At 44.2% G+C, this 12,737-nt stretch overlaps 1 protein-coding gene across 14 annotated transcripts in view; it reads left to right on the plus strand.

The window, feature by feature from the left end:
• The window catches only part of ZBTB20 (zinc finger and BTB domain containing 20), a 920,614-nt gene that overhangs the window by 857,834 nt on the left and 50,043 nt on the right, over positions 1-12,737 (plus strand). For 13 of the 14 annotated variants that reach the window (XM_023728689.1, XM_023728690.1, XM_023728687.1 and 10 more), the window contains 2 exons: positions 2,391-2,491; positions 10,983-11,170. The gene's annotated coding sequence lies outside the window, so the exon portion shown is untranslated. Of the gene's footprint in view, positions 1-2,390; positions 2,492-10,449; positions 10,745-10,982; positions 11,171-12,737 lie in introns of those variants that run through there. The other variant, XR_002823602.1, reaches the window with a different exon arrangement.

The raw sequence follows: 12,737 nt of genomic DNA on the forward strand, positions 1-12,737 counted from the left end.
CTTAAAAAACGTTGCCATTAAGTTCAACACATGGCTACTCCATATGTGTCAGAGTAGAACTGTGATCCATAGTGTTTTCCATGGCGGATTTTTTTGGAAGTAAATTGCCAGATCTTTCTTCTGAGGTACCTCTGGGTGGACTTGAACCTACAATCATTCAGTTAGGAGCCAATTGCATTAACTACTTTCACTACCCAAGGACTCTCTCTTTCTCTGTCTCTATGTATATACATATATATATATTTATATACTTACTACAATAAGAAAAGGAAAAAAAGGCTATAGAATTTCACCATGTCCACATTGAACTAGGGGAGGAAACACCATGAATGTGATGGTAACGAGTGAACCATATTTGGCAATTATCCAGTAGTCCTGCTTTGCTGGAGTGTAGAATCAACTGTGGAGATAAGAGTAAAAAGTTAGATTGAGGCCATATTCTTAAGGCCTTGAATACCGAGCTCATAAATTTGAATTTAATCCAGTAATCAAAGAGGGTTTAGAACATCGGAGTGACCTGTTGAGAGTGGTCCTTTAGAAAGATCAGTGTGGTGTAATGTGCAGGATGGGATAGAGGCAGAGAAGAACTGGGGCAGGGAAGCCCGTCAGGAGGCTCTAGTCCTGGTGGTAGGCAGTGAAGGGATAGATAGGTATTGGGATAGAAAGTGGATATAGATTTAGGACATACTGCCAGAGTAAACGCCACACACTTGACAGCTGATTGAACATGAGAAACAAAAGGAATGGAGGAATTAAAGATGACTCCTCAGTTGTAGGTCCCAGTAACTGGATAAAGGTGTTACCAATGGCAGGAAATGGGAAGACTGGAGAAGGAAGAGATTTTGAGAAGGCTTTGAATTCTATTTTACACTTGCTGAATTAGAGATGCCTATGTAGTCAGAATCGACAGCAACGGGATTTTTTCATGTAGTATTTAAGGAGCCTTGTTGGTGCAGCAGCTAAGCACTCACCTGCAAACTGAAAGGTTGAAAGTTCTGTGGTATGAACCTACCAGCCGCTCTGTGGGAGAAAGATGTGACAATCTGCTTCCGTAAAGATTTACAGCCTTGGAAACCCTGTGGGGCATTTCTGCTGTGTCCCTACAGGGTCACTTTAAGTCCGAAGCAAGTAGACAGCAGTGAGTTTGGTTTTGGATGTAATATTTAAGGAGCCCTGGTGGTGCAGTGGTTAAGTGCGTGGCTGCTAACTGAGAGGTAGGTAGTTCAAAGCCACCAGCCACTTAGAGGGAGAATGATGTGGCAGTCCACTTCCATAAAGATTACAGCCTTAGAAACCCTATGAGGCAGTTCTACTCTGTCCTGTAGGGTTTCTATAAGTAGGAATCACCAGACTGCAGTGGGATTAGAAGGTAGTATTTGATGGAGATTTGAGTTCCTCAAAGTTAGAGACCCTATTTTATTCATCATTTCCAGGTACCTAATAGATGCCATGTGAGTACTGAATGAATGAACAACCAAACAGATGAGTAAATGAATAACCAGCAGTTATTTAGAGTGTGAGGACTGGAGCTCTGTAGACAAACAAGAACTAGAGATAGCAATGTGGGTGTTCTCTATGGAGAAGTGATTGTCGAGACCACGGAGGGTGGGTGTAGGCAAAACCTGAGGAGAGAATCTTGAGGAATGTCTCCATTTAGAGAGCAGGAGAAAGAAGACGAGCCAGTGAAGAAGACAGAAGAGCGAAATGAGAGGTAGGGGAAAAGGCAGGGAAGTGCCGTGTGTCAGATGCCAAAGGAGGAGAGTTTCAGGAAGGAAGTGGTCACTGGGGCCAGCGTGGCCAAGGGGCGAGGCCTGGGAAAAGACCACACTGGGTTTGAGGCTGAGACAGGCACTACTGGATTCTGTAGCCCCGTAGCTGAGCTCCTCAGGGTTAGAGGACATGGGAGGAGTTGGAGACTTTACAGTGAGGACCAGACAGGCAGGAGCTCAGGACTGGGGCCAGGTCAGTGGGGATTTTAGAATAGGTAAGAACTGGGGGGCTAGGAGGCAGTAAAGCGGGAAAGACTGAAGTGTAATCAAGAACACAGGCAGAAGAGTGAGCTCTGGCAAGGTTGGAGGACATACTGCCCAGTACCTCCACCCTCACCCCCAACTCAGCTTCTGACTCAGAAGCACAAAATTCATCTCTGCCTGCACGGACAGGGTGCTGTCCCTGGTGTCTCAGGCCATCGTGGCAGACAGATGGAAATCCTGAGAATGGAGCCTGGATGACTTCCTCTCTGTTCTCCCTTCCCCGACTTGCCATCCTTGGCTGCATAGATGCAGGGCCAGCTTCTTAACCAAATTCCACAATCCTGTCTCTATCAAAATACATGATCACCATCGCTGACTCATTTAACAGCTGTATTTTTGGTATTTTGTCTGATCTAGATGCAGCTGCTCTCTGTTCCCTGCCCCAATGAACATCTGCACTAGGCCCAAGCCTTGGAGTGATTTACCTGAAGAGTGACACCATTTATTTGGAAACTACTGTAAGTACATTATGCCTCAAATGAAAGGCTTCTTAGTTCACTATGTGTAATGTAACACGCACATACACGATTATAAAAGCAGGACAAGTGTTAGATGGCTTTATCTCCTGGGTGCAGTGTGGTAGCCAGACTCAGTCCTGAGGTGCCTAAGGCGGTTCTGGGTTCCCAGCCTGCAGTGCATGCCCTGAGCAGCATCGTTACCTCCCGGCCAGGTGCTGTGCTGAGCCAGATCTCAGCACACCTTGCAGGGCCTGGTGCAATTCTGCTTGGTCGCCTGCACCTCTACCTGAAGCAGAGGCATCTCCTTCCAGGGCTCATCACCCCTCTGTACTGCTCTGCTTGCATTGCACTGCAGCTTGTTGTTTCATGACACCCTGGTCATATCCGCAGGCCAGGTTTGTTCACCCGTGTCTACCTGTTGTCTGAGCTGCAGCTCTGTGCCCCATGCTGTGGTCTCCTTGCTACCCCAGGGGCCAAGGACCACCACCTGGGGCTCTGGGCTCCAGGCGCAGATTGCCAGGCCATCACGCCAGCTCAGCTCTTCTGTCTGGGTGCATGGCTCTGTGTAGTTGGTTTATTCCTTCCATAATCAGGGAATTATGTAAAAGTACAGGCCTTGCAGGAAAGGGGCAGAAATAAGATGGGGTAATAAATATGATACCTACAGAAGTCTACTGATTAAAAATTGATACCAAGTATTCATTAAGCATTGCTAAAAATTATGTGCCTTTTTGTACTAGGAAAGCCAGAAAATGGATTTACAGGCTATGCATGCAAAATAACTGTAAATTTAAAAGCATACTCTCTTTCTAGTTGTTGTATTCCCAAGTTTTCCTGTACGGTACGAGGCAGATGACAGGGTGGTGTTTCACAGATGTCTCTGTAGGGTACGAGGCAGGTGACAGAGTGGTGTTTCACAGACATGTCTGTAGGGTACAAGGTAGGTGACAGGGTGGTGATTCACAGATGTCTCTGTTACTGGGGAATGATAAACCTGGAGGCTAATGTCCCTCTTAGGCTTCAGGTAGGACTTTTCCTTCAGATTTTCTGTCTTCAGCTATGCTGGCACAAATCAAACCCAAAGGGATGAAGCTAGAGTTTTCATTTTTGTTTGCTTTTTGCATTTAATGCCGTCCGTCTTCAGAATTGTAACTGATGGTAGCTGATGTGTAGGTGTAGGTCCTCCCTGACCAGGACAGAGATGGAACCATCACAGTCGTCAGGACTGCTGACGTGGTCTGTAGTATTAATGGGTTCAAGGGGTTGGGTGCTAAAATCATGACAGAAAATCAAAAATAGAATTTCTTCCTGCAATACCCATGCAGGGAGCTTACTTGTGTAACACCTTCATCCATCCTTAAGTTCAAGTGCAGGGAATGCCTTAGAAATCCACACGTTTGGATAGTTTTCTGAGCTTTTCTTCATCACAGAGTAGCTGCGCTGGTGCAGTCAGCACAGCGGTCCTAGGACACAGCCTGGCTTCAGAGCTTCTGTGTCTAGAAGGGAAAAGTCCCTACCACCCCTACCTCCCTCTTCTGCAGAGAGCACACTGCAGACCCAGCCACCAGGACCTGATGTTTCCTGAAGAGCATGGGGGAACCCCAAAGTGAGCGTCTGCTTCTGCCGTGGAAGTGTCTCACCTGCATGGGGTTCCATGCGTACTCCCCTTCTCGTGGGCCTGAGAGGATGGACAGATTGGGTTAGAATGCTAGCAGCTTCCACTTTTCAGAAACTCTGCCTCCTCATGTAGAAGAGAGAAATAATAACAAAACTTACAAAAATCAGTAAAGTGGATAAAGTATAAAAATGTGAACTAATTATAAGAATATGCCCTTCCTGTGGGTTGACAATGCTCTGGACCAGGTCTCAATCCTTTGGGGTGGGTAAAAAAGAAATGAGTGTTAGGTTTTGATACCCACCTACCCCATACCACCTGCACAGTCATGCTCACTAGCCCTATTTACTCAGTTGTGCGATAGTTAAGTGAGAAATGTATATATAGTGTCTGGCACATTGGAGGTGAGTATATTTGTTCAGTCAACCAACATTCACTGAGCACTTACCACGTGGCACTGTTCTAGACACTAGGGAAATGGCAGCAAACAAAACAGACAAAAATCCCTGCTGTCATGGAGCTTACATTCAGTTTTCTTCCCCCCATAAATAACAAATAGACAACATAGGCACTTGGAAGCTAAGAGGGCTTTTGTTTTATTTTGCTATGTCTTTCTTTCCAGAAAGTAGGATTGTGAGGAAAAGGGCAAAGGAAATAGAGAAGAGAAATAAAGTGTATTTTTTGGCACGTAATACAGCACACATGTAACGCTAACGAAAACAGCGCGGGGGGGGGAAGGGTTGCGTAGTTGGCAAAAATGTATAACGCACGCGTTATTTGTGTAAAAATACAGTATGTATGCTGTTTTGTCTCCGCTCCCCTTTCTGAAACCTCGGATTCATCCTCTGCCCTTCTTTGCCCTGATCATGTGGCCCAGGAGATTGACCCTCTGGACTCCGTTACCCAGGCTCTCATGTCCTCTGGCTTCTCTGAATTTGGCCAAAAGGAGACAGCAGCAGGAGATCTGAGAGCAGGAGGAGAGAGAGGCCAGCATTGGTCCCGTCCCCCTACCCAGCTCCAGTCCTCGATGGACTTCAAAAACACCACCCCCTTCCTTTGCCCCTTCGGTTTAACAGTTTAAAGCTGAGATTAACAGCTTTCCACTGCTGCTAGTCCCTGGTGCTTCACCATCCCTTGAGGGTCCCTTAACCTCATCTGCACCTCAGTACACAGTCCTTTCATTACCTTCTCGTCAATGAAAACCTTTGAGTGTACCATGTGTTTCTTGCCAGATTCCTGACTGATACAGTGAGGGAGAAAGACACTGATAAACATTATAAATCAGCCCTGCCAAGAAGGTTAAAAAAATAAATAAATAAGACTGAGAGAAGAAAATGTTTTAAGCATGAAAACATCTTACACTGACGTGAGAATATTAGAGCAAGTCGTGAAAGGCTACATGGTAAGAAAACAAGATAAGCAAGAGTGCCCTAGGTTGGCTTCAGTGAACAGACCGAAGTGCTCGGGCTTGATGGACTTCTATCGGACAGGCGCAGCTCGCTTGCCCTCAGCTTCAAGGGGGCTCTTGGTATAGCAACAGCAACGACAAACATGTGAACAGAGGGTAGTACAGTGAGATCAGAGTGTTAAAGAAGAGGTCGCTTGTCTCAGCACTTATTCTGCCTTTGCTACAATAATAATCCATTTGCCCCTGCCTCAAATCTAGATAGTTATTAAAAAAAAAAAAAAAGACTACCAAGATGAAGGAAGTATCTCCTTACAGCTGAAACAATGAAAACCACAGAACTGCCCTCTCTATGGAAAGAGCTACCTACCTATTGCGCACTTACTGTGTGCCAGCACTAGGCTGACCACTCTGCATCAATTATCTCATTTAACCCTCACAGCAGCTCTAGGAGATAGGTCCTATTATTCCCATTTTACGGATGAGGAAACTGAGGCTCCGAGAGGCAGAGTGATTTGCCTAGGGCACCCAGCCACTAGGTGGTGAAGCTCAGTTCTGCTACTAGTTTGTTAACAGTTGCCGCCTCTGCTCGCCCCCTCCCCTGACACTCTCCCTGTGCTATTGGGGATGAGAGTGAGGAAATCCTCCAAATAGACTGGGTGGGCATCATCGCTCTACATTATCATGATCCAATGGCTGGATAATTATTTCTCAAAAGGAGGTTCTAAGTCTTTCCTATCCAGCCACGCTGCTAAATGAGAGGCATCTTACTGTGCAGGAGAGGGTGGGAACCCAGTGAAGAGAGAAATTGGGAGAAGGAGATAGAAGAGAGCACTCTCCTCTCAACAGACCATGGAGACTGATAAGAGCTCACACAGATAAAATATTTATTTTCCATATGTTGCAAAAAGCACTGCCATCACTGTATGTGTGCAATATGCGCCAAGGCTTATGGAATATATACATCAAATGCCACCGAGCTGGTTAATTTCCATGCATTTAACATACTTAATACCTACCATCTTATCAATATGTTTTAATGCATATTTCTTTCCACATACAATATGGTCTGGTTAGGAAAGAGCCAGCATCATCCACAGTCTTATCACTGTTAGGTTTCAGCCCAAAATGTGTTGCCAGGCCAGCACCAGGAGAGCTAACAGCCAGAAGGTCCTCCTGGCTGCCTCAGCTGCCCGCCCGTCCAGTTCATGAGGCAGCTTTTCTCTCCTAACAGAAACGTTTGCCGTGGAAAGATGAAAATGTTTTTTGTTCTCTTTGGGCAGTTGGGAGCGATTCAGTCAGAATGTCAGAGCTGACCGTTGAAAGGCAGGTGCCTGCGGTCACCCTTTTCTTGTGTTTTGTGTGTTTTTGGATGCAGAGCCGCACGAGCATGGCGCGAGGAAGTGCACGGTGATTGGTCTGTTTCTCTGGGGAGGTGTTCAGGGTACGCCCAGTTTTGCTTTGCATTCATTTATAAAACATCTGCCCTTCTCTTGTTCTTAAGTCCTTCCCCTCCCCAGCCCTCCTTCCCCTTTTCCCTGGTTTCTTTCTTTGTTGTTGTTGGCTTGTTTAACTTTTTCATTGGAGCTTTCATTTTCCAGTTGAGGGGCGACTTCATCAAGTGTATAATTTCAATACTCAGAAAAAGTAAGGGGGAGAGAGAGAGAGGGAGGGAGAGGAAGAGAAGGAGAGGGAGAGATTGAGAGCAAGCTGAAAAGAAAGAGAGACTGAGAGGCCAGAGCTTGGCAAACCAACCTTTGGCATGATGACCAGAAGGAAGGTTCTGGTCGGGAGTTGGCCTCGGAGAGGCTGGCTGGACTCAGCAGTGTGCTGCTGCCCTCTAAAGGCTCCAGGGAGTAATGCGCAGCCGGAGGCTTGGTAAGACTTTGTCCTCCGTGTGCCATGTTTATATAATTCTTTTAATACAACCAGACAAAGTATTTTCAATTAATCACTGGAGAGTTGGATCTTTATTCCTTAATAAACTATGAAATGTGAAAATGGGGTCAAAATGACCACACCTGTGTATTTGTAAACATAGACTTATGCTATGGTCAGAGTGCAAAAGAACTATTAGAGGGTGAGATGGAAAATGAATTGATTCTAAGGACAGTGAGTGGCCGTTAGCTATGAAGTTCGGAAACAGCCGGTGTTGGGAGAATAAGTGAAGTGCTGTTAGTAAATGGAGGAGGGGGATAAGCCAAAAAGTTTTAGTTTTTGATGTTTTCTGTTTGTAGAGGTAGCTCCAAGACTTCTGTGCTATGAATGTTCTCCAAAAGTGATCCTTGAGACAACAGACGGGAGGGTCTGGTTCATGATGTCAGGTAGGAAACAGGATCAAATCTCGGGAAGGAAGCAAGGTCATTTATATGAAGAGCAATACAATTTTTGCATTGTTAAAAATAAAATCGTAATGTTGGGTTGTTTGGACATATACCCATGTTTGAAAGAGGGCTTCCTTACTTTCCTGAAGCACACATCTAAAACTAGCCCAGGCCTTGTCTAGAAGCATCGAAGTTTTTTTTCCTGTTTAGTGATATCTGTCATTAGTGTTTAGTCTCTGTATTTAGATGAATCTGCGTACCAGCCTTGCTTTAGTGAGCAAAACGGTCCTACTCTCGAGCAAATGCCCTTCATGGGTTCACAGGAAAACAGCTAGTCAAGGTGGACTTCACTGCTGGGTTCCAGACTATGACTGCTCTCAAAATATACTTCAATTTCAGCTCCATCTCATTTAATCAGTGAGCACATGTTGAGTGACAGCTTTGTCTAAGCCACTTTGTAATTGTGACAGCAAACTGGGAGGGCGAGAGCCATGCCTGTTTTGTTCCATAGCCCATGCTGGCCCATCCAGGCACATAATAAATATTTATGAAATGAATAAGTGAACAAATGAATAATGGGAGGGAAGAAAGAGGGAAAGAATTGATGAACACAGGGAGTACAAAAATCATGAAGACATGTCCTTCCCCTCTGAGAGCTTACAGTCTCATAGGAGCGATATGCACATAAAAAAAATTATTGAAATAAAATTTAGTGAGTAAAACAAGAGAAGTAAAAAAAATCTTTGGGGGATTTTTCGGGGAGTGGGATGTCAGAGAGAGAGAGAGAAAGCACAAGAGCAAGAAGTCCTGTCTGATATAGAAAAATTGAGACATCGACAGTATGGAGGCAATATTTAATAAGTATGAAAGGTAAGTGTGATTTCAACAGACAGAGATGAAGAAAAGAGCATTCCAAGCAAGAGAAATAACTTGAGCAAAGGTGTAGAGCCAAGGATGTAGATTCCCAGAATGTTCTGAGACTATTCAAGAAACTTAAGAGGCCAGTATATCTGTACGTAGGACACGTGAGATAAACTAGAGCAGAGATGGAAGTGACCTTGAGTGTCAGGCTAACATGGTTATCTTAGATTTAGTAAATGCAGAGAAGCAGGAATGGAAGGAGAAAGGAAGATGGAGCTCAGGTTAGTAAACAATAGTCTAGATTAAAAGTGTTAGGGTGAGTGCAGTGAAAATGGAAAGGAAACATATGAAAGAAACAGAATTGTCAGAATGTGTTGACTAATTAGCTTTAAGGTAGAGAACAGTGTATAATAGCTCTGACATAATGGGAGCCACGGAGGCTTGTCACCTGGTGACAACATTAATAGAAATAGGGACTTTAGAGGAGGCACTGGTTTTCATGGAAAAGATATGTTGGACTTTGGATATGTTGATCTTTGTGTTTATGAAAACCAGTTCCTTGGGGGCCCCTGTAGATGCTTAAGATTTGGGGGTTGGTCTAATAATCACCCACTCAACAAACAGTTTGTTAAGGCATTACAGTTATTGCTTCTCCTATATTGGCTTCCTCCATACTGAAAAATGTGTCTGAAAACTTCCCCTTTATTCTAATCTTTACCATTCCCTCTCTGCCTCTCTGCCTCTGAAGAAGAAGATTTGATTTCACAACCTGTTGGACCAGAAACACAGCATGCTAATCACAGCACCATATGCTGCGAGGGCAGATTTAACTACCCAGTACAACAAATTTCAGTGCAAAATATTCTGTGTGACAAGTCCATTGCCATGCTCACAGAAACAAGGAAACATGGAAAGAAATCGACTTACAACAAATTCTGTACCACACATAATCTACCAGAAAGGGGGGAAGGGCTTTCTCTGGTCACCATCTACATAATGATAGAAAAAGAACAGAGCCAAGGAAATGGGGGGATGTTCAGGGAATGACTCACAATCCTGTTTGGCTGGAGTCTAGGGTACATGCAGTATAAGTGAAGTATTTATTAATTTAGTATCAATTGCATTGTCCTAGGGAGAAGAAACCTGAGTTGACTGATAAAAATCCAAAAACCAAACCCGATGCCATCGGGTCGATTCCAACTCATAGCAACCCTATGGCAGAGTAGAACTGCCCTGTAGGGTTTCCAAGCAGAGGCTGATAGATTCGAACTGCCGACCTTTTGGTTAGCAGCCAAGCTCTTAACCACTGCGCCACCAGGGCGCCATAGCTGAGCTCCTTTACTTCCTATTCCTGAACCCAAACAACAGTTACTAACAATTTCTTGCTAATTCCCTTCACCCATCTCTTCCTCATATTCCCAAACACAAAATCGTACTCCTAAACTCCAGGATTGTGTGCGAAATCAAAAAGCAAAGGGAATCTTAAGCTTATGAGGACTAAATATGAAGAGGGCTTCTATGTGACACCTTCTCTCTTTACCTCCTGGAACCTAAGCTCTTCTTTTCACTTTTCACTTGCTACTTTAACAAAAGGGCCTACAAATTTAGATTGTGATTTGAAATAATGTGTGAATTTAAAATAAAATCTAATAACAGCAAGAAATTCAAATGTTCCAGAATGTGTTCCATGCACAGAAACTTAAATCTGGAAGGAACCTTTAAGGCCTTCTAATCCAAGCCCTTTATTTTACAGATGAGAAAACTGAAGCCCAGAGAGGTGAAGTGAGGTGCCCAAGGCCACACAGCAAGTTAGAGGCACAGCTAGTACCATAGCTCAAGTCTCCTGACTCCCAGTCCAGTGCTCCTCCCATTACTCCACGGGTCCTGTCCCTAAGCTTCCTGACAAATGCTAGAACGGTAAACCTCCACTAGTATTTTTCCGGACCGTGTTAAAACTCTTGAGGGGGGAGAAAAGGATGCGTTCTTGGATAATGTCATCCGTACGTAGCTCAAGCTGTCTAAGTTCTGGGACAGGGTCTTTTTATGCAGCAACCGAGCCCAAATGTGGTTCTGTTTGCTTGGCCCATCTGCTTTCATGTGTTCCCAGTTAGGCCATTACTGGAGGGAAAAAACAAGAATCAGCTTGTTTTAAAACAAGGGACATACTGGACTGCCTCCCATCCCCCCTTAGGAAAAAAAAAATCAAGTTATCTTTAACAGATTCTAAAAATGCCTTTTCCCAAATATGCAGTCAGTTCCTTCAAAGGGCCCTTTGTTTATTTTCAGGAAGAAACCCAAGACAGCTGAAAACCAGAAGGCATCTGAGGAGAATGAGATTACTCAGCCGGGTGGATCCAGCGCCAAGCCGGGCCTTCCCTGCCTGAACCTTGAAGCTGTTTTGTCTCCAGACCCAGCCCTCATCCACTCAACACATTCACTGACAAACTCTCACGCTCACACCGGGTCATCTGATTGTGAGTACACCAGTAAGGGATGGTGACTTTGCCGTGCTTGGAGCAGTGCTTTCCTGGGCTCTGGCTTTTTTGCATTCAGCACAAGTCATTTCTTTTTGGTCTTCTAAAGTTGCCACCATTTTGATCCAGCCAACATCCATATTTTCAAAGCTAGAGTGTGTTTTAAAGACAGGTGACCAGCCATTTGGCCTCAAAAGGCTGATTAATTACACGAACCACATTCTCTTTCATGACATCAACTCAGAAAAAAGAAAAAGAAGCTGTGTTGCTGCTTTTTAATTATTCTTTTGCCCCATGATCTGAAAAACAGCATTTTCGCCATTACTAAACTGAACAACCAAATGTGGACCTCAAAAGGCCAGTCAGACACAGGAAACATCCATTTTGGAATTACACAACACGAGTCAGCTTTGCATTAGTTACTGGAGTCTCGTGTCACTTGGCTGAATTTCTGTCTTTCCAGTTTTTAATTTATTTTGAAGTGGTAAAAGGATAGCACAAATTTACAAAAGAAAAGAGAATGGCTTCCAAGAATTTAGAAGCCGCCCAGACTTCACGTAGCCAACAAGAATTCAGGTTAAAAATATTTTTAATTAAAAAAAAATGCCTAAGGGGTAAATTTGGAAATGGGCAGCTTAATGAGATCGTGCTATTGAAATCACTTCATTGCTGTTTATTTTTGCTGTCTTCCCACTGATCTGGGAGTCACTTCTTCAAATTCTATTTTAAGAAAGTTGATAAATCACGTTTAGATTTTCTTCTTCTTCCTGAAGTGTAACCCAGTACTTCAGAGAGAAAGAAACATGTGTGTTGTCACTGGAAGGAGTGGAATAACTTTTTGGTCCAATCCCAAAGAATATTCCTTTTAGTCTTGAGATACCCAACAACTCTTCTGAATGATCTCCATGAAGACTGTCTCGTAGCGGGCAAAGAGCTGACGTATTCTTCTTTAGAATTAGTAAGATAAGACCAAGAACATTTTATTTGCAAAGAAGGACTCCATTTATCCTGCCCACAAAGACAAAAGGTATTAATTAGGAAATGAGATTCTAAATTTCCTATTGTTGTGTTTCTGACAGAACAAATGTAAAACTCTGCCAAGAGGGCAAGGGGTGAGTGGGTCTGGGAGATTCCATTGCCTTCTTGCTTTATCATAACAGTCTCTAGATAAAGCAAAAAGACCTAAGGGCAAGAGTTAGGGTGAAAGGAGCTTGTCCTACTAATGGCTGGGCTAAGAGCAGACTCCAGCTGTCACCAGAAAATGAAGAGAAGTAACAAGATCCAAATCTCTCGGACCCACGTGATTTGTAAAGTCAAAGTACTGTTTCTGTAGAGAGGCCTGGAGGTCAGAAGTGGGATCTGTGTTCTGCGGACCGTCCTAACGCTAACATCCTTGAAAGTCCTTGCCTGGCAGGCTCCAGCCTAATGGTAATTACAGGAAGAATTGGAGAATAGTGTGGCACAGTGCCCATAGACATGTGTGTGCTGTCCCTACCTACCAGGAAGGTAGCCTGTTCCTGTGGTGAAGGGCCTGGAGCTTCGGCACGCAGACCTTCATTGCCTGGCT

This window comes from Trichechus manatus, unplaced genomic scaffold (assembly GCF_000243295.1).
Source record: "Trichechus manatus latirostris isolate Lorelei unplaced genomic scaffold, TriManLat1.0 scaffold00026, whole genome shotgun sequence".
In the NCBI taxonomy this organism is placed as follows: Eukaryota; Metazoa; Chordata; class Mammalia; order Sirenia; family Trichechidae; genus Trichechus; species Trichechus manatus.